The sequence below is a fragment of the Accipiter gentilis genome, chromosome 2 (genome assembly GCF_929443795.1).
Source record: "Accipiter gentilis chromosome 2, bAccGen1.1, whole genome shotgun sequence".
Classification (NCBI taxonomy): domain Eukaryota; kingdom Metazoa; phylum Chordata; class Aves; order Accipitriformes; family Accipitridae; genus Astur; species Astur gentilis.
The window spans coordinates 52,258,262-52,285,576 of NC_064881.1; the positions used below are offsets into that span (position 1 = coordinate 52,258,262).

Below are 27,315 nucleotides of genomic sequence, written 5' to 3' on the forward strand. Positions count from 1 at the left end.
AATAGTCCTGCTGTGGGCGGTCCCACATGTAAAGGGTCAGAAAACCACCATACCCTATCTCAACAGGAAGAGCAAAATGCAGATCAAACCAATGTGAGATGACAGACATTAAGGATGGGCACCTCCACCAACATGCCCAGGTGATGAGGTTGGACCACACAGGCAACAGCCACAGCGGTACTATAGATGCACCAAAACATGCTTGCACATAATTACACCAGTCCCAAAAAAACAGCATTTCTTCAGCTTTTGGGCACTGAAACTTAAGATTGCAGCTTCCAGCTTCTCCTTCCCAGACACCCTAGAGGCCCACAAATTACTTTGGGCAAGGAGCCAAGAAAAACAAGGCTATTGCCCAGACATCTCTACTGTGCTCACAGGGAAGACTGGACAATGGTTAAAAGGCCTGCAAAGTAGAAATTTGTTCAGAAAGATAAAAATCCACAGCCTTAGTCCTCCCACAGGAGTTGGGTTCTTTCCTCTTCTGTATAAATTTATGTTGTGTCCAACTGCGAGGCAGCAGTGGCCAAGTTGTGATATGTAGGTGGAAAGTTAGAGAGACAAGACGACGGTGTTGTGTGTTGTGGCAGTCTCTGAAGGGAAGCGTAAGGGGTGGACAGTCCTTTCTGGCTCATGCAGGCAATGAGCAGATGCCTGAATGCTCAACTGCTGGTGGAGGCTTCAGCTGCATGTCCAGCTCAGAGCATCTCCCTTGGCACCTCCAACCACCACACTCAGCCCGTTCTTCCTCAGCTGGAGAAGGTAAAACACCTCCGACACGGAGCCAAGCGACACCACCTTCAACACATCATGGAGGCTGAGCAAAATTAAACTTGCGGAGCATGCACCGCCAAAAGCAAAGGAGTTCATAAAATAGCGCTTTGCCACAGACATCCAGGCAGAACAGCTGCCCTTATCCACCACTGCCAAGAGCTGCTTCCCTCACACTGAGTGCAGGGCTGGCAAGGAGCTATAGTATTTAAAAACTGATTAAAGTTCTATGTAGTTTTTAATGTGCCTCGTCAGACTATGTGTGGTGAATGGCTAATGTAAGGGCTGCATTTCTAGGTCAGGAAAGGAGCTTCTTTGAAGGCTGAGAACCAGCAAGGCTCCCCACAGCTAACAAGCAATGGACACATGCCCATCACAAACATGGAAGAGATCAATGACAGGATATCTTTTCAACAAGAGATTTTTTTCAATGCTGCAATAGTGATGCTTTCAGCTTGGCAGTAGTGAAGACACATTTAAGCACCAGTGGATGAACACGCACCTGGTGAATTAACACACTATTAACAGCCCAGTTGTTTCCCATAAACTGGGCTAATCCAACAAGAGGAGCACGACGATCTGGACCTGTGGATGCAACCACAAAGGCATAACATGAAATAGCTCTGCCTTGATCATAACCCCAATTACTAGATATCCAAGATGCTGGCTGAGGACATGCAGGCAAATGAGACTGCCAACAAGTTTAAAAATCCACTAACAGCAATAAGATCCACAACAGTGCAAAACTCTTGCCAACTAAAAAATAAGGGAGCAGATACTCTCTAAACCTCCTGAGACTCTTTTCCCAACTCTCTCACATGCTCACTGATGTCTTTCCATAGGGGACAAGCCCTTCCAGTTTTCCATTTGAGCAGTGGGATTGAAAAGCTCATACAACTATGTGGGCTTAGGGACAAAGTAGCCCTATAGCTTACATCTCTGCTCAGGAATGAGATTACGTGCCACCACTAAAGCTGTTATCTAAAGGTCTGCTGGACATATATTTATTTAATATATTAAAATAAAGGTGTAATTACTTTAAGTCAACAGATCTAGAGTTTTTAGACAAACACAGGGTTGTTTTTTACACCAAAGCTCAGTGTTTCCTCAGAATATCTGCAGCAAGAAACAGGATAAAAAAGCCACAGAAGAACTTAATCATAAAAGACAGAAAAGTTAGGGTTAGTTTTATCCAGGTCATGACTTTTTAAAAGTTGGGGGTTTGTTTGTTTTATGCTCATTAGAGGGAGATATTACTGCAGAAAACATAGGAAAATTATAGGACAGTTCATAGCACGGGTCTCTGCCAGTGCACTTCTCCTTGGCTAACGTTAGATACTTACAAACCCAATCACAGCATTGCCAAATCTGATTTAACTGGGTGTGACAGAGTCAGAAAGCTCCTTGCCATCAAGATTAGTTATGACATAATAGAAAGTCTATCAGCTTTCAGTCCTGTAAATATTAACTTTCAAAAGCAATTTCAAAACACACTCTTTTTTTTTGGGGGGGGAAGAGAAAATGGTTTATCTTTTCAATATCATGAGTCAGCTCCTCTGATTACTACCCAACTTTTTTCCTCCCCTTGTTTTCTTAAAATTAGATTACAAAATAAAATTATTAGAGTATATTGCAAATAACCCATCAGCCTATAGATTCTCCACCCCCATTCCTCTTTCACCTTATGTAATTACCTGCTAATTTAGACAGTAAACTCCCATGGTTTGCTTTTAATTATGGCTACCCTCTAGCAGCAGCAGAGATTGCATAGCTTATTGTAAATACAGTTCTTAGAAGACAATTTGAGTTCTTTACCAGAGACATCATGCATGAGAGTGGTTGTGAGAGAAAAGAGAAATTATGCCAACTAGACCACTTAGCCCAGCCAAGGCCACCAGCCTTTACAGAGCAGATCTGGACAAAATGCTGATCAGCCAAGGAACAGCATTTCAACTGTCATCTTCTAAAAATTCCCCACTGCCTTGACTCCCACATCCAGCACAGCCCAATGGGCATCCATCATGGAAATATGGCTCAAGAGCATGTGCTGGGGGTTCAGCAGAAGTATTTGGGAACCACCATTGTGCAAGAACAGGTTTTCATGTCTTGTAGAGCTTTCCAGCGTTGAGCTTCTTTGTTTCACCTGCTTTCACTTCTCCTCACTGTAGACACTGGAAAGCCTCCCTATCCTAAGAAAGTTACACCTCCAAAGAACTAGAGGGAAGCACAGGTGGAAAAGGACAGCATTTCAGCATAACAGTCCTCAGATTTCATTAATGAAAAGGAGTAGCTCTGGCCAAAGAATCAAACTGCCAGAAAGCATTCGCAGGCTGGGAGCCAACAAACCAACCAACCGCTGCACCGATGGGATGAGCGATGCTGTCCAAGACAGCCTTGCTTTATATGGTACCTTGCACACCAGCTATGGCAGCACCCTCCAAGCTTTTTTCTTCCTTCAGTGATTATTTAGGGAAGCAAACACAGAAGATAAAAAAAAAGGTTTTGGACCGATACCTGAAAACGAGACATCAAGCCATTAGCATATGGAAAATACCCATTTACCATAACAGCCAGTAGGGATGTCAATGCTTATAATGAATCATCTGTTGCCTTCAGCCAAGTTTTCTCAACAGAAGAGGTTCAAGGAGAGCAGGTCCAAGGATTCCCATGGAGCTGAAGTCCAGATTCCTCTCTAGACTGAAGACAGCACTCACTAGGAACAACCCCCATAAGCCCAGTAATGTTTTATTCAGGTCACTTCCCCATGTCTAACAAAGTCCAACCCCACCAACAAGATCTAGCTGACCCTAAGAAACCATTCACTTCACTGAAACTCCATTGAGTTAACGTGTGGTTTGGAAAAGCGCTTACAACACCTAGCAAAGACCAAGAGGGATGTGAAAAGATGTGACCCCAAATTTGCCCCAAATACCCAATGAAAGCAGCACCTCTGGACCCCATCCAGAGGGCTTTAGAGCATTTTCAAGCTCCTCACGCAAGCTCTTGTATTATAACTTATACCACTTATATTATTACATGGGTGCAACACATGGCAAGTGCTTTTGGAGGTGCAACCTTGTTTTTCCTATAATGGGCAAAGTAGGCATTTTTCAGACCCAGGAAAGCATTAACACACCTGTAACCCCTCAACTCCACAGTCTGCCCCAGCTGCTTACCCTTTTTTTTTTTTCTCTTTTTTTTCTTTTTTTTTTCTTTTTTTTTTGTTATCCTTGTTGCTTTACTGCAATTGGAAGAAAAAAAAGTATTTAACACATGGTTTTCCTCGTCCAATTTAAGGGGCAGGGAAAGAATGGAAATAACACCCTTTCCCTAACCAGCACTGTAAGGCTATGGAGTTATTTAAAAATACACTGATATGCCAAATTTGCTAATCCCTAGAGAAATCAACATCCCCAGCCGCAGGTTGTTGTTTGCCAAGGGAGGTCTTCCAGTTGCTTTAGTTAACTGAGCTTTGGTCGATACATTAAGTTATTTTTTTATCATAAAAATGCCTACAGCGTGACAATAGGCTTGTTGTAAGCGCAGGGGAAGAAACAGACTGTTTAATGCCACTGGCAAAAGCTTAATGGGAAAGCACAGACATTTTAAATTACTTTTTAATCACTTCTAGATATTTCCCCAAAAAATTGTAACTACTTACTGAACAACTGCACCTTGTTGAGAAGCAACAACACTGGCGGGCACAGACAATATTTTGCATTTGGCAAAGATGCTTTGATCGCAATGAGGGCTTCAGAATATTATTCACACGCAACAGCACTGAAGTTGAGCCTTTTCAACTCTCTGTTTGCAGGTTTTCTTTATTTCTTTCTTGTTTTGTTGGTTTTTTTTTTTTGGGGGGGGGGGGGTGCTGTTTCTTTTCAAAAAATGAAGGATTTATTTATTCTGCTTCCCAGCTGCTCTCTCAAAACAGAGAGACCACATTTTTTCTTCTAACTCAAAATATACTACTAACTCAAAAGTTTCCAAGACAAGATCCTTCCCCGCTGGTCAGCTTGAGCCAGAGCAGATCATCTCAGGCAATTATACTGTTGAAGAGACAAGGACTGATGACATGAGCCAACCTGCAGAACAGCAAACATTGATTCAAGCCATCTTCAAATGCAGAAATGCTCTCCCTCAATGACAGGCACCATACCATTGCCTCTCCTCTTCATTATCACGGCCCTGCTTGATTTTGTGAACTCTCCTTCCCTGCTATAGGTTGCACCTGGCTGGAAGATGAGGGTGGGAAAAGGAGTTGAGTTGGCAAGTCACCAAGAATTTCAAGGTTTCACCACCATTTCAAATTTCATAGAAAAATTGTCATTTTAGAAGAAAGTGATGTCCTTTCCCTTAGAATTAGTATAACAACAGATTTGGATAGTGCCACAGGGTTTCCTTGTCTTTCTGTTTGATGCTGGGTCAGTATTTTGGGGGTTCCGGAGGCCATTCCTGTGCAATCACTGCCTGTCTCCCTTTGCTCTGTAGCTGCCAACAAAATCCTCTTCCAAAATACACACAATTCCTCCTTGCGATCCACATCCCTCAGAGCACCTGCTCTAACACCACCCCTCACACAGTATCGCCATCCTTACATACTGCAAGAGGAGAGAAAGAAGAGGAAAGATCCCCACCATGGTTCCAGAAAATAACCTTGAATTTGCAGCAAGTAGCCTGGAGAGCTGCCACACAATTCAGCTAAAAAATAAATACATTCGGCTTTTTGGATCTCTAAATGCAGAAGAGTAACTCACATCAGCTTCTTCTGCGCTGCTTAGGAAAAAAAAGGGACATCTGGATCTGCCTCTTTTGCAGAAACCTCGCACAACGCTCAACGCACCAGCTGTAGAAATGCTGGCTGCTGTCCCAAACCGGCACAGAAACCTGCCCATGTGTGGAGGAGGTGTTTTTAAAACACACAAAAAAATTCCAAAGCTGGCAACGGGGAGAGAAGAGAAAAGTTGTAAGGCCCAGGGATACAGATAATTCAAAATACACTGATGTGCACTGAAAAACTTTGGCTGCAGCCTCCAAGTCTGGCCTGACATAGGACAGATTCATTGGCAGCTCGCTGCAGAAATTAAGGTGATTGTACAGATGTCCTCGCTTTTAAGACAAGGAAGCACCCGCTCTTGACTGTGGAGCCTGAGTTTCTGGAAGGTCCAGGTCAAAAGAGAAGGAAAAAAAAAAAAAAAAGAATCCCTCCACTTCTTCAAATAAATACTGAAATAAATAAAGCTAAATCATCAACTCTGCCATAGCATCCCAACCTGAAGTTGGTAGCCATTTGACAGAGGGAGGTCAAGGACAGTCTCATCTTTCCCCCATCCCACTTGAGCTGCAAAAGAGGACATTGACAGGCTGGAAAACAGGTGATGGCAGCAGCCACCAGCAGACTCATGATGCCACAGAAGGATAAGAATTGGGCACAACATTGGATTTCCATAGTTAATGCATTTTCAGGTGCCAGTGCTTGGTCCAAACACCTGAACAACACAGGAAAGCTCTCATCAATCCCTTAAAAGGCAGTGGAGATTAAGCTCATTTTTAAAGTTGACAAACATCCAGGAGCTGTCCTTAGCAATAGTTACTGCAATAACTATAAGTTCACTTCCCTGTATTCCCCCACATCTCAAAAAAAAAAAAGATAAATCCTTCCTTAACACCCAGGTTATCCCCATCTGAGGAGCACTCCCAAAACACAAGAAACTTTTTGCAATGTGGTGAGTGAGACACCTCCCGCGGCCAGATAGCAACGCTCGCGTCCAAGCATGGAAAGCTTTCCCTCTAGTTGCATGTTCTGCTCTGCCAAAGCCAAACCACATTGCCAATGTGGGAGAACACCTCCCTACTTCTTCGGGGAAGACTGGGGAATTTGTGCAGATCCTGGGTTACTTGGAGGCAGCGTTTCTCATGAAAGACAACCGAGGAAGCTCAGAGCAGCAACGCTCTTCAATCTCTTTCAACGCTAAAGGGATTAGGGTGACGGCCCAGTGAATCAGCAAGCCCAATGCACCACATCAACATGCTTTTGCCCACGGTTGTCACTTTGAGGAGAGTTTGCTACAAAAAAGACACGGCAGTTATATCGTTCGCTTGCAGGAATGCAAGTGCTGGGATGCAGGGAAAAAGCAGCGAGACGGGAGCCGCAGGCTTTGTGGAGGCGAAGCCAGCCCTGCTCACTGAGCAGGGACCACCACATGGGTGAAATCTGGCCAGAAACCACCCCAGTGCTGAAACGCTGGCCAAGAAACTGGTTTGAAAAAAAACTAGAAAATATGCTAACAGCCTGGTGACGCTGCCCATTGCTTTAAGGTGGGTGGTATACGGAATGCTAAACATGAGGACATCCAGACAAAGGCAGGCGTGGGTAGGTACCAGATTAACTCACCACCCAGGGAGAAGCTTTTTTGGGTCACCGCACTGTTCACATCACATGCTGACAGCTGGGACAGACACACAAGGGTGTTGCTTAATGGCTCCTTTTGCCTTCCATACACACTTGACAGCAACCCACAGAGCAGCGCCACAGCCGGGAACCACACATGGAATGAGGATACGGAGCAGCATGCTAGGAGAGGAGCAACAGCAACCCAAGTCCACCAGCAAGTCCACATCACCAGCTCTGAGCCCTTGTATGTGCCCTTGGACAAACAACATCCCCAATTCCTTAGCACCCCTAGAGACAAAAAGGGTATCCACATGGAAAACAGTATTTGTGAGGCTCAACAGCAACACTTGGCAAAGACCAGGACAGGGATAATGAGAAAACGCTACAAGATCTAGCAAGGACCTGGGCACAATAAGGGCATCAACACATGGATGTTACATCTCCATTTGCTTTAGCAAAGGTATCTCATATATAGTTGTGTGCATGCACATGTATTTTTATGCATCGATAAAAACACAATTTTTCCAATCACCATGCCTCTACCTGAGAGCACAAATGACCAGTCAGAGACAAGAAGAAAGAAAACCACTTGGTCACACAAGAAAAGTTCGAGTACTGAAGCTGATGCTTACTGCTACCAGCCGGACACGAATCCATGCACAGTCTTAGCCCCAATCAACCTCTTACTTGCATTGCCTGAATGGCTGAAGCATGGGTCAGGCCAGTTGAACAACAGCCCCAGGGAGAGCCTGCTGGTGTACTTAGCATAGAGTGGCCTCTCAGGACCTCAGCAGCCTCTGGCAAACACTTGGCCACGTGGATGAAGCAGGCTGGGGCCAGGGAGCACGCTGTGCTTGCACCCTGTACAATCCTTCCAGCAAATGTGCCTTCACCAGCGCTCGCTTGGTGCAGATCAAGGAGCTAAAGGGTATCATGAGGTGAAAAAAAGCAAATCACAACAGAAAGAGATATGGCCTCTCTGCTGCAAGAGATGCCTTTGTGTAGCTTTGCTCCCAAAGGCCCAACATGTAGCTACCAAAAAGCAAGGCTTTCAAGAGCATCCTGTACACAACCTGCAGCTGGGGTCACCCTCTCCAAACAGTTCCCACCCACTTTCCTCATCATACAGCATGTACGTGGGCAGAGCAACACACCCACGGTACACACAGAGTGGGGAGAAGGCAATCAACAAGTGCTGAAGAGCACAAAGACACCACAGAAACAGTTATGAAGTTGGACAGGTCAACAAATCAACGGGGGCCAACACGCTGTCAACGCAGCCAAGGACCATCACGACAGCCGGTGGGAGATAAATATCTTGACCCCGGCTTGGTTGACACCATCAACACATCTCTCAAAGTGTGAAGGGCCTTTCACATTCATCACATTTGGCGTTCTTCATAATTCACACCACCATCACCCTGCATCAGGCTTGTGACTCCAGGTCCAGCAAGAACAAGACGGGTCAGAGATACAGAGATGCCACAACAGTTATTTCCCCCCTCTCTGCTAAAACAATTTGCCCCACCACCGGGCAGACTACAGCTTTCTAACCCATTGGTCCAGGCCATAATCCCATGCAGCCGGTCCTTTCTGCCACACAGAAGAAAGTGCACATCAAAGCAAGAGAGGGAAAGGGAAAGCTATAAAGCTGAGAAAAGATGCCTTCAGCAAAATTTGTTTTAAGGCACGACTAACTTGTACTGAAAGCCAAATCCTCTAGTTTTCAGCCCAGATCCTTGTAGGAGGACAATTTATGTTATCTCTCTCCAGCCAAACGTGATGCTGAGGGACTATTCAGACAGCAGTAGGAGCACTAATGCTCTTTACTCAGTACTGCTGCAAGGAGATCCAGGGGCAATAAGCACTGATATTTAGGGAAACATCACCTGTATCAAAAGGGGCACCCGTCGCACTGATTCAGTGCCAGTGCTGCCGCAGGTAACGTGAAAATTACTCAAAGCTCTGCTCTCTCCCCATACACAAGCCTTGCAGGTGATGAATCAGAGTTGCTGTCTCAAGGGACACCACGGAGGAGTCTTGTAAATCCCCAGCAGCACCCTACACCTTCAAGTGGCGGTAAACCAGATGGGAGGGAAAACAAAAGAATAGTCCCAGGAAAAGCCAAGGGAGCTTGGCTTCGGCTGTCCAGACCAAGAATGGAGCTGCACCATGTGAACATGCTGCTGGAGCAGTCAGCAAGTCCCCTGGCAGCAGACCAGCGAGCATCCAAGGGATGCATGCACATCCCACCAGCGTGGCATGGAACCAGCACTCCCCTGCTTGCCTTTCACACTGCACAGGAGACCAACAAGGCTTCGCTCACCCTGGCAAGAGTTTCCAAGATGAGGAACATGAAGTTAAACCTTAGACCTATAGAACAATATGGTTCTTGGTGACTTCAGGGAATTTGCGGATTTGGGGACAGAGTTTTTAGCAGGGCATGTAGTGATAGGACAAGGGGTAATGGTTTTAAACTAAAAGAGGGTAGATTCAGACTAAATATAAGGAAGAAGTTTTTTTTAAAATGAGGGTGGTGAAACACTGGAACAGGTTGCCCAGAGATCTTGTGGTCGATGCCTCATCCCTGGAAACGTTCAAGGTCAGGTTGGACAGAGCTCGAACCTGATCTAGTTGAACATGTCCCTGCTCATCGCAGGGGGGCTGGACGAGATGACCTTTAAAGGTCCCTTCCAACCCAAACTGTTCTATGAGTCTAATTCTGCATCGCATTTTTAAGTGCCCATGTTTCAAAACGCTGCCATTCTCCATATTTCATTTTTTCTGTACATAGCTAGCTCTGGAGATCAAAGACAGGAAACCATCAAAAGACCAGCACAATGACAACACGGGGAGAACACGAAAATATCGCTAAAGCTCTGAGACAGGGACTCCCTCCCCAGCCTTACCATCAAAACTTTCATAAACCAGCTTGCCCTTTTTGCAACTATGTCCATAAGAGGGTGAAGCTTCTATAAATGAAAGCCAGGAAAAAAAACATTCCTCAAGGGCAAAATTGTATCTGCATCTCCCCGAGCCCCATCCTTCCACGTGCAGGTGACCCTCTCCTGCAGAGATGCTCTTACCAATTGCTTCCTAAGTCCTGATCCCTCGGTCACACAAGACTTCCTTTTAATCTGGAAGAAAAAGGAAGACAACTGATTAGTACTGGGAAGAAAACTATTTCAATGTCATGGCTAAGGACACAGACACCTTCAGTGCCATTAGCTCTGGGGTCCAGCAACAACCTGCAGCCTCTGAGCTGGGCTGTACAAACACGTACAAAAGCAAGGGTTGAATCCTCAAAATATCACTGCTGAGTATGGGAACAGCACCTCCCTTTGAAAAGAAAGGGGATATAAACCTCTAAAACTGCTAAAGGGTTTTAAGATTTCCAGATTAGCAAAGGTGCAGAAGTAGAGGGTTATAATCAGTTGCAAGATACCTGCAAAAAGTAACTAATTAAAACCTGCAGTGGGAAAGGGGAATCACTTAACTGTCCTGTCTTCCTTAAGATCCTGAACCTGCTGTGGGAGGAACACTTGGCCACAATCCAGTTAAGCATTTCAGTTTACGTCAAATTTGAGAGAACATGGAGAGCCTTGGCGAATCAAGATCTTTGCATTTCTCACCAGCAGGTTGTTTCTCTCTCATGCTTGCTTGCACACACGTACACACACTCCTACCTTGCAAGAACTTCCATTTTCAGCTTTTATTCTAAGGACTCTCCTTCTAGAAACAACACCCCTTGGCTATAAAAACACCCAATTCTCCTGCAAGGAAAAAAGTGCTGGTGCAACCCCAAGAGGCAGGTCCTACATTTGCCCAGCACCAGGCAGCTTTCAGGATGCAATCCGGCGCTGCACCCACAAGCTGTATTGTTTTACCTGCAGACACTCAGATGGTGCAAGATGAGCATTAGCCAGATAAATTGTAGATTCCTTAATGTATCCATCTACCTTGCAATGGCTATTAAGTATGCAGTATTTCCTAATTTTCTCCATCACAAAGAAGTGCAGTGTCCATTCATCAGTCTGTTATCACAAAAGGCCTTTTAATTAAACACCTACTTGCATTGTTCAATTAACGCCAACGAGGATGGAGGATGCCCTTCTTCACACACTGCGTTTAGTTCCTATACTGCTCTGGTCACTGTATGCTGAACACAACAGTATTTTTAAAGCTTTAATAAACACTTCCTATATAAATGCTATATACATCCTATATGCATGCTCTATATACAAAGCTCTCTAAAAAAAAATGGATGCAATTTCCCCAGACAGAAAAATTCGGAGATAAAATTGCAGCAATGATTTGTATCTGCCCGGAGCAGCAATCCCAGCCTTCGGTGACCTCTGTGCAAACATACCAAGCCAATTACACACTGTGACAGCAGACTTTCCCCTCCTGTATCAGCAGCTTCTTGTTGCTGGCTGCAAGAAACATCAAAAGGTAGCTCAACAAATGTATGTGTTACCAAGCGGTTCAGGCTAGGGACAACCACCCTAGAGGTTTAATCAAGATTTGGATCAAATTGTGCGAGGTGTTTTGTAAACATTGATCTTATTGAGTTGTTACAGCTCGAGGATGTAATTCCCAGCTACCTGCCCATTTAACCTATGAAAATCACCATCAGGCAACTCAGCTCAATCCTCCCGCTCCATCCCCTCCTGTTTACCATACTCTTCATGAGCAGATGAGTGGTAATCCACCTCATCCTTCAGCATCCTACACCTGGGACATCCCTAACAGCACTCTCATGTCCTCTTGGCAAGGTAAAACTATCCCATGGGGCAAACTGAAACTTTTAAAAAGCCTCCAACCATAACTAGCAGCTGACAGAAGAAGTGTTACCAGCTTCTTAGATATTAACAGGCAGGACAAGGTGATGTGCAGTCTGCCGGTTTGCCTTGTATAGCCTAGGACATCCTAGTTCCAACTTCTTGTTGAGCAACATCATCACTGCTCTGGTTATAAGGAAGCTTTTTCTGCTGGGCATACCAAAGCACTCATCCTTCACCCCCTTTCTTTAGGAAGGAAAACAAGCAGCAGTGGCTGAGCGCTGGGAATTTGTGACTTCAGCTGCCAGGAAAAGAAATTTAGGAAGAGTATGATAAAGAGCACGTAAGAGACCCCCGACCTTCTGAATCTTAACATCGGCAAGAGATGCACTTAGGTCTGGATTTCAACCACCACATGCTCACCATCCCCATTTACTGCAGGAAATTGCTAAGAGCAGCTAAAACCCAGGTGATTCTCCATCAGAAGTAAATACAGGAGCATGCACTTAAGAGAACCTGAAGCCTCACACTGGCTCTCCCAAGCAACAAGATCCAAAAATCAGCTCACCCTACCAGTGCCCACAAGGGCACAATAATTCCAGATCCCAACTGCTACCCAAAACAGTAAGCTACCCCCTCCTCCTGAGATGTTTACAGGGGGGAAACCACCTCAACCACACAGCTCACCAGTCACCCAGGTGCTTTGAGTCTTCTCCAATCTGCTCCACCTACACTTGCGCGTACAAAACAAACCCCAGGGCAGCTGTGTTTTTCCCCAGCAGAGCAAAACAGCAGACTTGGAGAGGGGAGATCCATATGGAAAGCAAACGTTGTGAAAAGCATCCCGCTGTTCAGGCAGGATGAGCGAGCCCAAGAGCAATGTCAGCCGTTCGTGGTGATGGCCAAAGATTGGGAACAGGAAACCTGGTGCAGGAGATGACAGATGGAAACATGTTAAGATTCAACAAGAAAGGCAGGGAGGCTGGAAGAACCACACACCAAAGCTTCAGATGGCAGGAGGAAGAGCAACTCTAATGAGGCCAAAGTTGCAACGGATTCAACCCCTAGATCCTGATACACACTGTGATGACAACATCATGGCAATCCATCCAGGGCTTCCAGGGGATGTACTCCATCATCTGCTTGGAATTGGGATGGAGACAGCCGTTTCTAAAACCCAGAGCAAATGCACTCACTTAAGTATCATACTTTGGGCTTCCCCTCCCCCCTTTTTTTTTTCTTGTCTGAAGCATTCAGCCACAAAACGAAACAACTTCTGCCTGCACTGACAGAGGAAATGGTACCGACTGTTTAGGTGAGATTCATTTCAGGATTGTGGCCAGACCGAGGAAATTGGTGGAAGAAATCCTTCATAGTTGGATAATGAGGTTGCAGTTTTATGAGTAATTCTCCTGAGTTATGTGCCCAGCACCTTGGGTGTAGGCGACACGTTCATTCCTTCCCTCCCTATTTGAATGGAAAATGCCATCCAAGCACAAAAACACAGTATTTGTTAAAAAAAAAACAAAACCAAAAACAACAAAACCATGAGGTGGAGGTACAGATCTCCTCTCACTTGTACAGTGTCCAATACAGCTGCTATCTAGAGGAGTTTGCCTGGTGGGTTCTCCAGGAACGTCCCCAAGCTGCAACACAACCCATGCCTATCAGATATACACCATCCCCTTAAAACCTAAATAACCTCGGGGCTGGAAACCAGGACAGTGCCAAGACAAACAACCGTCAAAGACACTGCCCTGTGCACCTGTATTACTAACAACACTTCTGATGCGGAGAGACCACCCAGGCTTCCTCACTCCAACATTCACATCCTCGCTCCCGAGCCACCTTGTGTCTTCGTGCATGGTCCTACATGCGCTACAGGGACCAACTGTCCGTACCGACGCCACATTCCTCCCAGCTTGATATGATGTAAGTGGATTGCAACCAGCTCCCCATTTTGAGCAAGCAAAGGAGGTTACCTGAAGTTTTAACGCTGTCAAAGCTCAGTTGCGTGGAAACAGGAGGGGAGGAAGAGGAGCCCTTTTCTGAAGAAGTCTCTGCTCCATCTGGACCCATCACCTTCCATTATTCAACTGCCCTTCTGGGAATTCTCCATGCCTTCCCCTATACCATGCCCAGGCACTAGACATGAAAATAGCTTACGACAGTTCCTGCTGGCATGACATCGACTTTGTTTCTCCTGGAGGATGAATTAGCAGATGGGACCAGTGGAAGATGGCTGAGCTAGAGAGTTGGACAACTGGAGTCTTTCCAATCCAGTAACTACAGTCCAAAAGACTGAGGATGCAAAGACCCTTCAGGGTCAGAACCTCTTTCCTAGGGGTAGGAATGGGGTCAAGGAAGATATGCAGGTGGTTACTGACAGGCTTTGCAAGCTAACTTATGTCTGCATAGTTGGTTTTACTGTTCCCCAAATTCCTGCTTTGCTTGCTTATTCCCCAGTCAACCCACTGTATCATTCTAGCAAAGTAACCACAATACCGAAGAGCTTTTGAAATTAATATGATGGGCTCGCAAGCATCTTCCGTCATGCAGAACTAAAATTAAAATGTACACCCGGCCTCACCTCACTCCCTGAAATTCATCATGCGAAAACTTCCCTTCATCACGTCAAGAGACTCCTGACAGCTGAAAGAGCTAATGGGAAGCTGCATTTGCAGCAGCAAGAGCATCACTCTGCTGCTAAAAGACTTCAAAGCAGGGTTCCAGCTCCACCACAATGCCTGTTCCAGCAGACCAGCTGCTGCTTGAGACACAAGAAGGCTGCCTTTAGACCACTGTTTCCTCCATGCACGTGGACAATAGTCATCCTCCAATAGAAATGGACATGGGAGGACCAGAAGATGACTGGTTTTCTGGTATTTTGGAGCAGCAAAAGGCAACGACGAGTGTTTTCTCAGAAACCATTGCTGAAGGTCTCATGCATGTTCTGGCTTTGCCACGACACTGACACAAGAGAAGTAAAACTAGAAGCCTGGAGAAAACTGAAACGACCTCAGTAAAATACCTAAGGAGCAGATGGAAGCAAATACAGAGTTCGAGGTCTGCAACACCATGACATGTCACAAGGTTGGGCATCCTTAAGTAGAAAGAGCTTCTGCGAACCATCTGCGAATGCATCTCCACCCACCATGCACATCAGCTGCTTACCCTACAGAGAGGTTTCAGGAAAAGCGGTAATGGTGCACTATCAGACCAGAGTAAAACCCTGATAACCATGCTAAAACTGGCCTTAGGAGTCTGCAACTCCAGCTGAGATGAGCAGCTCTGTAAGAGGAAGCATCGGGACAGATGCTGACCCACAGTCCTCAAGGCAGTCAGTGCCCCATTGTAAAAACCCTGTTCAACAGCCAGGCACCAATATGGCAAGCCAAGTCGTTTCCAAGGTCTTGCTGCAAACCCCACCAGATTTATTTATTTTTCAAATTACCTCCCTCATGCACATGGTTGACAATCCCTTCATGGCTCCTCACACAATCAGGACCACAGCAAGAAAACTGACACCATCTCAGACACCTTCTGGCTCAGCAAACACAACTGCCTGCACTTGATGCATATTTTGGGGTTGAAATTGAGATGCAAACTGCTGCTAAAATAACCGCCACGGAGGAGTGGTTGTTTTTTCTCTTGAAATACGGAGACACTTTCCATTTCTTCCCTCCCTGTCCCTTGACTGATTTTAGCAGGCTATAGAAGGAAACAGGAATTGCATCACTCAGAGGGAGAGTCCTCTTCTACCCATCACAGAAACACACACGTGCACCCAAGTAGCTGGGTGAGACACTGTCTTCTGTTCCAGGCCACCGGTCTCACACTAACCACCACCGGCACAGCTCTGAAACGTGCCCATGAGAAAACACAGACAAGAAGCAGTAACAGTACCAAGAACCAAAAGCAAAAATTGCAGGACTGTCCCAGCCGTGATGAACAGAAGGAGGTTTCCTCTGTTCCGCTGCAGCATCCAAGGAGCCACCGAGCCAAACATGAAGGTCCTCATCCCATGCGCAGAGGAGGTCACAGGAGGAGAAATCTGTTATTTGCTGCATGGAAGAGGCTGCATGGCATCAGGTCAGAAGGATCAACATGGTCAAGGGATAAAAAACTATGCCTAGGAATGCAGTGAAGGCAACATCCCTTAGTGATGCCTGCAATATCTCATATACTATGCTGGCTTGCCTGCTTCACAAGCTTTAAACTTTTCAAACACATCTCCAGAAAAAGTTATAATTTACTGGTATATATTTTCCACTGCCTCCATTTTTACTGCATTTTTATTGTGGTACCCAAATACCCAATTGTTGAAAAAGTAGAGTGGGGATTGGTAATGCAGATGCACAGAAGCACCAGGAGAAGATATTTCCTCTGATGCAGGAAGACAGATCTGTAAACAGCTTCTTGTTCTGCAACAAAAGTCCTACCACAGCAGCAAAGCCAGGTGTCAGAATGTGACCCCTGCAAAACTGCAAAATTCACTTGATGGTGTAGAGATATTCCAGCCCGCCCCCGCACATTTCCAACACTAGCTATTTTTCTCAGTTACCATTCCTCCTTACCCCTAATACAGCTGACAGCAACACGTGTACGAACTGGAGAGTCAGTACAGGGGAAGACAACTCTCAGAGACATAAAGGCATCAGTATATTTCAGCAAGGCCTTTAGAGTCAGTTATCTGATGCTTTCGACTCCACTGATGGCATTGATGAATTTAAAAATGCATATAAGTCTTCAACATTCTCTCCCAGTCGCTCTTTTTAGGATGCAAATGCAATTTAACACAATTAGGCAGGACAGAAAGCCCAGACCTTTTTACAGGATCAACTGCATTCCAGTTGCTGGGCAAGATAAAAGAGACACCAGTTCAACAGGCAGGCTGGACAAAAGCACATTACCACCTCCGGATGGTTTTCAGATCAGCACCGGGATTTGCAAGGAGGAACAGCACTTTCCCAAAAGGCATCGAGCCCTGCTACAGTTCTACATGTAGAAAGGAATAAAAAACAAACAAACAAACAAAAAAACAACATCAAGTAATCCTAGATTTGTTAGTCAGAAAAGAAAAGGTTTCATTTGGGGGGGGGGGGGGGGGGGGAAATCCCAAAACTCTAAAAAAGGTGTCAGGGCACATGGCTCCATTTGCAGATGTGTCATCTGAAATTCTCAACCCTGGGGAAGAAAAGAGACAGAAGAGGAGAGAGTTCTTAGCGTGAGGCTTCAGGATGCTGAAGGCATTTATTTCCATTGCTTAAGTTTCAGATTTGAACTGAGAAGCTGACAAAAATCTTTGGAGGTACCTTGAAACATTTCCCATCACGACTGCTCTTTGCAAGGGAGAAGCAGTTTAAAACCCAGCATTCAGTGGATATTTCTGTAAAATCTGCTGTCTTCCACAGAAAAATCAATCACCCTTAATTCTGGACATTTTTGTCTATTAAAAGACCCCACAAAAGCATTTTTGTTATCACAGACTGCAATTTAAAGAATAAAATAATAAAAAAAGGCACAAATTTATTAGCAAATCCTCTGGATCTACCCCATTAACTGCTCAGTGACTCCAGAGGACCTTTAGGTGGTAATAAAGATCTTGCCAATATTTTTCCAGAAGAAATTCAAGAGCTCTTAACTTGTGCCTCTCTATTTTTTAAAGGACGTGGATCGGGAGGATCTCAGAAGTAATCAGTTTATCAGCTCTACCTCTGCAAGAAGGAATGAGATGGAAAACCACCTAACCAGAGGTACAAGGTGCCAGATGCTGTGGTTGCACACCTGACATGCTCAAGGTGCTACTACCTTGAGTCCAGGTAATCCAAAGCACATCACTGCAGAGAGCTAATGGCGCAGTCTATCTGAAAATAGACAGAAATCCCCACCAAAAACATCTAAGTCGTCACGATAGAAAAATAAATCCCAGCAGATTGTTGCTAGCATTATATGAATCATCATGTTGTTATAGCAACTTCATATCTGCATTGAATCTGAAAACCAGGCACAGCTGAAATAATATAACAGCATTAAGTAAAAATGATATATAACAAGATAAAAATGGATCGGCTCGATCTCAGAGGAGCACCCACACTTCTTTCTCACCCTCTTCCCTCCCTTTGAAAACATTGCTTTCCTGTATTTAAACAAAGAGAAGAGACTTGGAGCTTATGGAGAAGAAGCAGAGCACTAATGAGCTTTTGAATTCAAAGAGAACCTTCAAAACGAAGAACCACCTTCAAATAAAACCAAGTCCAATTCCCAGTTATTACCACCAGCCCCAGCTGACTGACCCTATTGTTCCTATGTACTGCAAAATTCATGCATTGTGTGAATTATAGAAAATATAATTTTATTAATTTTACAAGTACATTCTGTATATTTATATACTTCACGCAATGCTTGAATTATATGAATATATATGTCACAGTCATCTCGTTCTGTTCAGGAGTCTCGAGCAGAGAGATCCCAACCAGAACAGAAGATGCAGAAGCAAGAAAGGGGATGCACAAGGTCTATTTTTAAAACGGCAGGTATATGTGGTTATTTTATTACCGGAGAAAAAGTGAAAAGTGTCACCAAGGTTCCTTACATCAGAGCAGCAAAGGAAGAAAGCTAAATAAACATATTTATTTCAGGGACTTGGCAGAAAAGCATAGCTCCTCTGAAAGGTGAGAGGCTCCCATCAACCTCCAAGACACTCAGGTGCTTCAAAAGACACCGCTTTGCTCCGATTAGTGCCAAGGATGCCCTGAAACACCACAGGGCACTGAACTGGTCCTCCTCCCTGTGGGATGCTGCCAGCACCAAAGAGGTTTGAAGGGGGAAGAAGGGAAATAGCTGGGAGATTTGCAAATTTTGCTCTTGATGTTTCAAACAAATTAAAACCAAATTAAAAACTAAACAAACGAAACCGAAAACAAACGCGCAGCTCTAGTCCCAACAAAGTCCTATCAGTCCTAACAACAGCACTAAAGTAACTCAATTAATTAAAAGCTAATGAAAAGCAGCAGCCTAACTTATTCGTTCAGAGTTCAAGACAGCAAAAGCATCACTCTGCCCCAGACAGGAACACTCCGTTTTCTTTTTTTCTTTTCTTCTTTTTCTTAAATGCATTTATTCATTAAAGTTTCCTCGTAGGCTGTGTAATGAGTCACTTCTTGCTTCTCTATAAAGTGCAAAGGGATGGAGAGGAACAGGATTTAAAGCGAGGATGGAGACACTCACAAAGCTTCTTAGAAAAGCTTGAAAAGCTTTTGAGGGAGCCACAGATAAAGCGAGGCAGCTCCTCACATGGGCTCCAAAACCTTTTCTCTATCACGATAGCTTTCCCAGGGTCTGAGTCCGGCTGTCTCCTTGCTTACAGCCAGCACAGAAAGCCACCCCCTCTCCTCCACCTAAAAATAACTCTCCAAGCTTTCTTACTCCCCAAAAGAGCTTGGGAAAAGAAATCTGGAGCTCTGGTAGCGAGCAGGAGGGACGCTGCTCCTCCCGTGGGCTTGGTGGTTCACAAGTACCGATGGGACTATCTCTGCACCACCGAAATACAATCAAGGAAGGTCACAGAAGTTGGTATCTTCAACAGCTTGAGGCATTTTGTTTCTCTTACCCTTGCAGCCAGAGAAGCCCCAGCAGCCACCAGCTCGGAGAGAGCCACACGTGTCCACGTGGGTGGGTGAAGACTGCAAGCAGCTCTTTTGTAATTGGTTTTCTGGTGGGGAGGAAGAGTCCATCAGATCAGCAACGCCAAGCTCAATGAAAAGCCCAGGAGACAAACGGTCCCATCACCAGCCTTATCTCAGACTGGGTCTGGAATGTCTTGGTTTGGTACCACAACTGCTCTCAGGAGTCCTCCCCAGCTCTCCAGGACCTTCATCCACCCCTCAAGGCCCCCCTTCATCAACAGAAGCTTTGAGGAAGCAAGCCAATAACCAGCACAAAGGTGTGACACAAGTCTACCGAGAGGCTGGACAACAGGAACAGCATGTGTGTCAGCACGCTCTTGATTTATGTTGAGTGCTGATGGATCAGGGCCAGAATAACCTCCACAGTGAAAGCAAAGGGAGATGAGACGCGAGCAAAACCCAGAAGTGTACTCCAGACTCAACCTGGGGCCAAGTTCATCAGCCCCATGAAGCTCAGACTGAGGAAATTAGAACTTCCTAACACAAGAAACACTCAGTTTGCCAACTCAAATCTCTTTAGGGACGGTAAGAGCAGATCGGCTACTGCGCAGCCCCACCGACGACTGGTTCAGGCTTTGACCCACAGTGCCAGACCCCTTGACTGACCACCTGCCCAGCACCCGCTATCCAAGGACAGCAGGCAAAAGCCCAAGGTAGCACACAGAGGATGTCGTACCATCCATCTTCATGTCTTCAAAAGCTATCTGCTAACTACCAGACGGATGCTGTGCTGATGGCAAATGCATTGCCCTCAAGCTCTTGCCACCCGTTTGTTCAGTCCTTGGGTGACAAGGACCCTAACCCTTTGGAGCTCCCTAGCACTACTGCAGTAAACACAAATTCCCAAAAAAGCACACCCTGAACCCAGTTCCACTATTGCCATGGCTTTCCACCAAGGGCTTTATCTTGTCCATGTGTAGCAGTGGAGGACTTGAAATTGCTGCGGTGATGGTCATGCTCATGTGTCATACCTTATGGCACAGATCTCTATCTTACCTAGACTGGTGCATCTCACTTTTCTAACATTTATTCTACCTGACAAAGAAAATGCTTTAAAAAAAAAAAAAACAAAACAAAAAACCTCAGAGTGATTAAAAAAAACCCACAAAATATAAAATAAAATAAAATAAAATAAAATAAACAAACTAAAGACAGAATCGAGGGGAACTTTTTCGCTGCCACCTAGACTGCTTCCAGAGGGTTCACATGCCAATCTAGTAATAAAGCTGTCATATGGGGTGATGTGATTTTAGCTTTCAAGCTGAAGGTTGCTATGGGAGGCCGTTCCCAGCAGCAGTGCTGCACAGCGTTTGTAAAAGGCCTTCCTAGCACCAGACACTGCTCTGATTTTTGTGTAGGAAGACATTCACTTTTTCTTTTTTAAAAAGTCCCAGAAAAAGCAGCAGTCCTGGAAAGAGATGGAGAGGAAAAAAATAATAAATGGGGCTGTAATTCAGATGCCTATAGAAGCACGGATGGAGTAACACCTCCTCCTAAAGCTGAAGCACCAGGTAAAACTCAATCTTGCAAATCAGTGCACGTCAGCCAAGCTGGGGTTGCTGTATTCACCAACACCAGGTTTCCTTGGACATGGGAGAAGTTAAAGACGATCAGATGATCTCATGCACTGTACAAGCGAGGAGCAGAAATGGGAACAGCTATTGCAATGCCTCTGCAGCAGTGCATTAAACTGCAGGGTACGATGACTGTGCATTTAAATCCCAACTCTCTGATAATAACAAGGTATCACTTCACAACAGGTTGAGGAAGTTAACCTGGCACAGGACAAGCTTTTTAGAATTTAAAAAAAAAAAAAAAAAAAAAAGATATACAAGATATATATAGGGAGCTGTGCAAAGAAAAAAAAAAGGGATATATATACAGAGAGCTGTGCAAAGCCCATCAAATACAAATGACTCTCTTAAAAGTAACAAACAAGTAAACACAGGATATTTTCTATACCACATTGCAAGATTTAGGAGCCTGTTAAAAACTTGCAGGATTTACAGAGGAAACACAATAAGATGGAGGTTTAACGAAAACTTAACACAAGGACATAGCCATGAAGCAGCAGGAGGGGGAGACGCAGTAGCTATTTACCTTTACACAGTGCGCTGAAGACTACTGAACACTGATTTATAAAAGGCTTTTAATTCATGTTGCCAAAGCTTCCAGCCATTAAGTGCTTTAATTCTTTGCAGGTTAAGTAAAGCAGAGTTGGTAGATGAGATATATGGATAGGGATGAATACTTCCAGAGCAAACACACTGCAGTTCTGTGGACACGTGCCTATACAAGGTTAATGTCAAGATAGATACGCAACTGTGTTATTTAAAGGACAAACTGAGAATGCAAGAATATTAATGATGACAAAAATAGAGAGTAGCAAATGACACGTTTTGAGCCCCTACTCAGATGTGAGAAGACAGCCAAAGCTGGTGTACCCTGTACTCCAGGCCAGAAATGGACCATCTTTTCCTTTGCAAATCGACAACAGGAGATGCTATTTTTACAAAAATACAGCCAGTTACAGCAGAACCAATAAACCAGAAAGCCAAATCCTTTGGGGCTTTCTGTTTGTAAGGTTTTCAGGGTAAGTTTGCCTCTGTCTCCAAAGCCTCTCACACTTGTACCTAAGTGAGCTGCAATAATTAACTCTCACCCAGAACTCGCTCACTGGGGGTCCAGCACTCAGGTGTTCAGTTCAGAGCAAAGGCTGGAAATGAGGGGGTTAAATTGGGCTTATAATGGATAGGAAATGGCGAAAATCAAATTGACTTAGCGGTGCTCTATTTCAGGCAATTCTCCCCTGTTGCTACTTTAACTTGTCAATGCAAAAAAAACCCAGTATTATATATTGTGTATATATTTTTACATGTCTATAACATATATATAAAATACAGATTTATACACACACATATAATATATATTTTTATATAGACACAGTATAAATATATGTTTTCATATTCTACACTCTTGTAGTTGTGAAAAAATAACCCTTTTCACTTGCAATGTCCCATAAGGACAGACCTAAATGTTAGCTAGGAGGTCTCATCAGATCAGGGAGATGATTTTCAAAGGCTGTCAGATCACCAGTGGCATCAGCACCAATGCCAGCCAAGAAGAAAGGTCAGGACCTTGTGTCTATCATAGGAAGACTCTTCTCCCCTCTAGCTATGATGATGCATCTTGTTTTCAAAGGATCATTACAGACGTGCTGTCTATATGGCTGAAGGAAATCTGGCTGATGATGCAAGGGTCTTCAGTTCAATAGATCAGTGGAGCATCTGCTTTCCATGGAAAATAGGGTAACCAAGATGGGCTGAAAACAGAACTGGGTCTGGAGTCAAAAGAAATGGAAAAGCGTACAACCATGCAAAGTAGATGTGTACCTGTAGGATACAAGACACCACCCTCTATCCTACTCAATATAGTTATCCCTGCTGAGATGCTCCTTCTTCACCAACAGCAGGAGCCAGCAGGCAAGAGATCCTCCAGGCAGGTTCACAACCATGAATTCCTGCGATGTCAAAGCTTTCAGACCTGATTTAAACTATGATAAAAGTTAGACGTAGGTGCAATCTTAAAACATGAGAAGGGAAACTGACTTGAGTCCCATGTTCAGATACACAACTGAGATGCAGAAGAGAGATTTCCAAAGCATAGATCCAGCTTGGGTCCTGCACGTTGCAGATAAGCATTTCACAATGGCTGGGTTTGAGACAAAATCCTGACAGGGACCGGGGAAACTTTTGCCGACAGAAATCTTGCCAGAACATACAAATAACCCAAACCCGAATAAAGACCCAAGTCTTTGTCAATAAATCAGTATTTAAGTGGCCACACTCCGATTTTTTTTCCTGAAAATACTTCACCAGCCACAATCCTGAGCCCACAGTACTGTGCAAAAAAAGAAACAGGCATTGAGATGCACCAACTATAGTGGCAGTACAAGGAACACATAATCCAAGAAAAGTTATTATATTAATTTAACTATTTTACTAAAATCAGACCAAATTATTGCAGGAGACTCTGCAAAAGCCTTACTGCGGTTTGGTCTTCTGAGGGTGCTGAGGTTGAAGCAATAGCAAATCAGCTATTGATTTAGTGGCAGAATCAGCGCCCAGTGCTGCTGCTACTGGGTGAAAAAATTGGTCCAAACCCTTCCAGGCCCTGCCCTGGCCTTTCTTTGTAGGCAGAACAGGCTGGGAAGCAGCATGGGACCAGAGGCGACTACAGGGAATAAGGTTCACCAAGTTCACCAAGAACGTTCATTAAGCGCAACAGGTCGAGGACTCTTGTTTTTCTGGGGTTTATGCTGGTGTGCAGCACACAAGGAGGAATTTCTTTGCTCCTGTTATGAATAATGAGAGTAAGGCAAGTAGCTGTTTTACTGCTGGCTTTCCCCTCCTGCCTGCCCTTCAAAAGAAACCCCAAGGTGCAAAAAAAACCCCACTAGTCTAAACACCTGATTTTGAAATAAAGCAGTCTATTTCAGATATAGGAATGATCCTACTGACGTCAAAGGATAGTGATGGAGAATAGCATCACTATTAGACCAAGGCTTCAGAGCCCAGCCAGCCCACCACCATCTACCCACCCTTCACACCTCGCTCTGCTCCCAGTGCTCCTTCTTCTCCGGCACTCTGTTAATAAGCTCAGGGATGTCCTTCCCAGTGGTCTCAACGCCTTGTCAGCACAAATTCAAATCAATCCAGCCCTAGAAGCAGCTGTGACAAATAACTCAATCATGTTCATCATTTTAACTTATCCTATTTATGAATCAGGTCAAGCTTGAAATCTCCATTTACATTATCAGCCTTCGTGATATTAAGATAATCATGCAGAAGACTGATCAAAGGTTCTTCCTAACTTCGGAGCGCAAGAATTATCGTATGGGAACACTTTATCTATTCCAGTGTCTCTTTTTGACTACGAAGAGTACTTTCTTCCCCAGAAGTTAGGATGAGGAACACCACACTGAATAAGAAAGAACTGACAATACTAAATCTGAGCCTCTCCATTCAGTAATAGGGCAGCAGGTACTGTATGTACATCTCCAAATAATCAGGAAGATCATCAGGTTTTAAAACAGAATATCTGCTGAAAATCTCTGAGAAAGAAATATTCAAGCTGCCTTGAATTACCTTTATTTTACCTAGGCTGGATGGAAGGGCATTCCGATTTTTCCAGAAATTGATTCATTTTGATCCAAATTGATTTTGAAAATCATCAAAAATGGTCCTCTTAACAGCATTCATTTCTCTAAGCCCTGTTTTGATGGGGAAGTGAACTCTGTAGCCTCCCAAAATGCAGAAATACTCTGCTCGTGCTCTTACAGCCCTTTCTCTGTTGTCCATCCGCCCGCCCAGTAATAGCTACATCACCAGGTCACAGGCACAGCTGGTACAGATCTGACAACAAAAAAAAAAAAAAAAAAAAAAAAAAAAGGAGAAAAAGCAATTCCTATCTTCTCAAGGAACTTTCACTCTGCTGTTCACCTCCAACTTGCAATTTTTCTTCCTACAGCAAATGAAACGTAACATCATTCTGCTATTTTTAGAAATAGATGTTTTATCCAGAGTGTGGGCAGAAGGAAACAATTTGTATCCAGATTTTAGGATTATTTAAAGAGAGGGAAAAAATGTAAGGACGTAAGCGAATAAAACAGTCTTATTTGGGGGGAAAAAAAATATCTAGAAATATTTTAATTGAAGCGCTTCACTTCTGATACCAGCTATTAAGAACGCAGATATAATCATTTATTTATCTCATATGCAGCAAGAAAACTTTGGGGAAAAAAATAATCACATGGGACATAATCCAACGACAATCTTCCCCATTAAATTGAGAACGATGCTCTATTGAATATTTCAAGCATGATTACACTGTAACAAAATGGCATTATGCCACAAAGTCCTATAAATTATTCTCTCTCAATACCTCCCTTCCTCGCAAAGATGCCAGGAGGCTGGATAAAAAAAAGCATTCCCAGATCAAAGTGAAAGGCACTTAAGAAACGTGGAGGATCCTTCAAATGACCGCATTTGTCCAAGTGAAAAGATGACCTTAATGGTTGGTGTTGCAGCTTCTAGCCAGGATCTGGCTTGGGAATTACTGTATCAACAAGATGCTTTCTGCAAAGGAATTCAACACATGGGGTTTAAAATGAAGGTAGCCTGCTCCAAGTCATAACTTTGAATGCAGTTAATGCTGCTGTCTTGATTTTAGAGCTACCAATGGCAGAAAATTTTCCACTGAGTTTCTCTAATGTAGACAAACCATCACGAACAGCAGAGATGAAAGCTCAAAACAGCTCCGTGGGTGATGCACGAGCTCAGAGGGACTCCAGGTCATAGAATCATAGAATCATTTAGGTTGGAAAAGACCTTCAAGATCATTGAGTCCAACGATCAACCATGCCCACTAAACCATGTTCTGAAGTGCCTTGTCTACACGCTTTTTGAATACCTCCAGGGATGGTGACTCAACCACTTCCCTGGGCAGCATGTTCCAATGCCTGACAACCATTTCAGTAAAGAAATTTTTTCCTAATATCCACTCTAAACTCCCCTGGCGCAACTTGAGGCCATTTCTTCTTGTCCTGTCAATTGCTACTTCAGAAAAGAGACCGACACCCACCTCACTACAACCTCCTTTCAGGTAGTTGTAGAGAGCGATAAGGTCTCCCCTCAGCCTCCTTTTCTCCAGGCTAAACAACCCCAGTTCCTTCAGCCGCTCCTCACAGGACTTGTTCTCCAGGCCCTTCAGTAGCTTCATTGCTCTTTGGACACGCTCCAGCACCTCCATGTCTTTGCTGTAGTGAGGGGCCCAAAACTGAACACAGTATTCAAGGTGCAGCCTCACCAGTTCCAAGTACAGGGGGACGATAACTTCCCTTCTGGCCACACCATTTCTGATACAGGCCAGGATGCCGTTGGCCTTCTTGGCCACCTGGGCACACTGCTGGCTCATATTCAGCTGCTTGTTGACCAGCACCCCCAGGTCTTTTTCTGCCGGGCCCACACTCAACGACCAGTGAGCTTCAAGCAGGAATCCTGACCATCATTTCTCTGGCCGTGACTTCAGTTTAGGAGGAAGCAAACATAAGCAGAATCACGAATACTGACAAGTCTAGGCAGCAAGACTGTAACACAGCTAATTAAACACTTCGTCAAAGATGTTCTGATCGTTCAAAGGATTGGAACGTGCAAGGAAGAGGGTTGCAGAGGTAAGAACAGCAGCCAGAGTGCTGAGTAAGCACATCTGAAAGCAGTAAACACTAACATGAATTCAATATAAATTCCCTGAATCTGTTAGGGAAAAGGGAAGGGCGAAAAAGCCGTTCTGCAGTCAAGCTCACCCATGTAACTGAAGTGATGTGTCTAGGAGTCCAGTTTGGCTTCTCTACAGTGAAGGAAGGGAGACAAAAGCATCCCCAAAGGAGATCCACTGACCATGGAGGGAGTCACGGGTCTCCAGTAACTTCTTCAAGACCCTTAGGACTGGTCTCATCACTACATGAGCCTGGCCACAAAAGCAAACACAACCCACCCAAGATCACGGGGGACATCAACTGAGGAGCAAAGGGAACAACACATCAAGACCCTCACAGCAGCTCATGGACTCCAAATGCCAATTCACTGGCTCCTTGAACATGCAAGTTCATTTTTCCCCTTAC

At 44.5% G+C, this 27,315-nt stretch overlaps 1 protein-coding gene across 18 annotated transcripts in view; it reads right to left on the bottom strand.

Annotated features, from left to right (window-relative positions):
* Positions 1-27,315, bottom strand: part of TSNARE1 (t-SNARE domain containing 1) — a 485,628-nt gene that overhangs the window by 429,022 nt on the left and 29,291 nt on the right. For 13 of the 18 annotated variants that reach the window (XM_049828073.1, XM_049827997.1, XM_049828034.1 and 10 more), the window contains one exon: positions 10,252-10,302. The exons of the other annotated variants lie outside the window; for them this stretch is intronic. The gene's annotated coding sequence lies outside the window, so the exon portion shown is untranslated. The remainder of the gene's footprint in view (positions 1-10,251; positions 10,303-27,315) is intronic. 18 annotated transcript variants of the gene reach the window in all.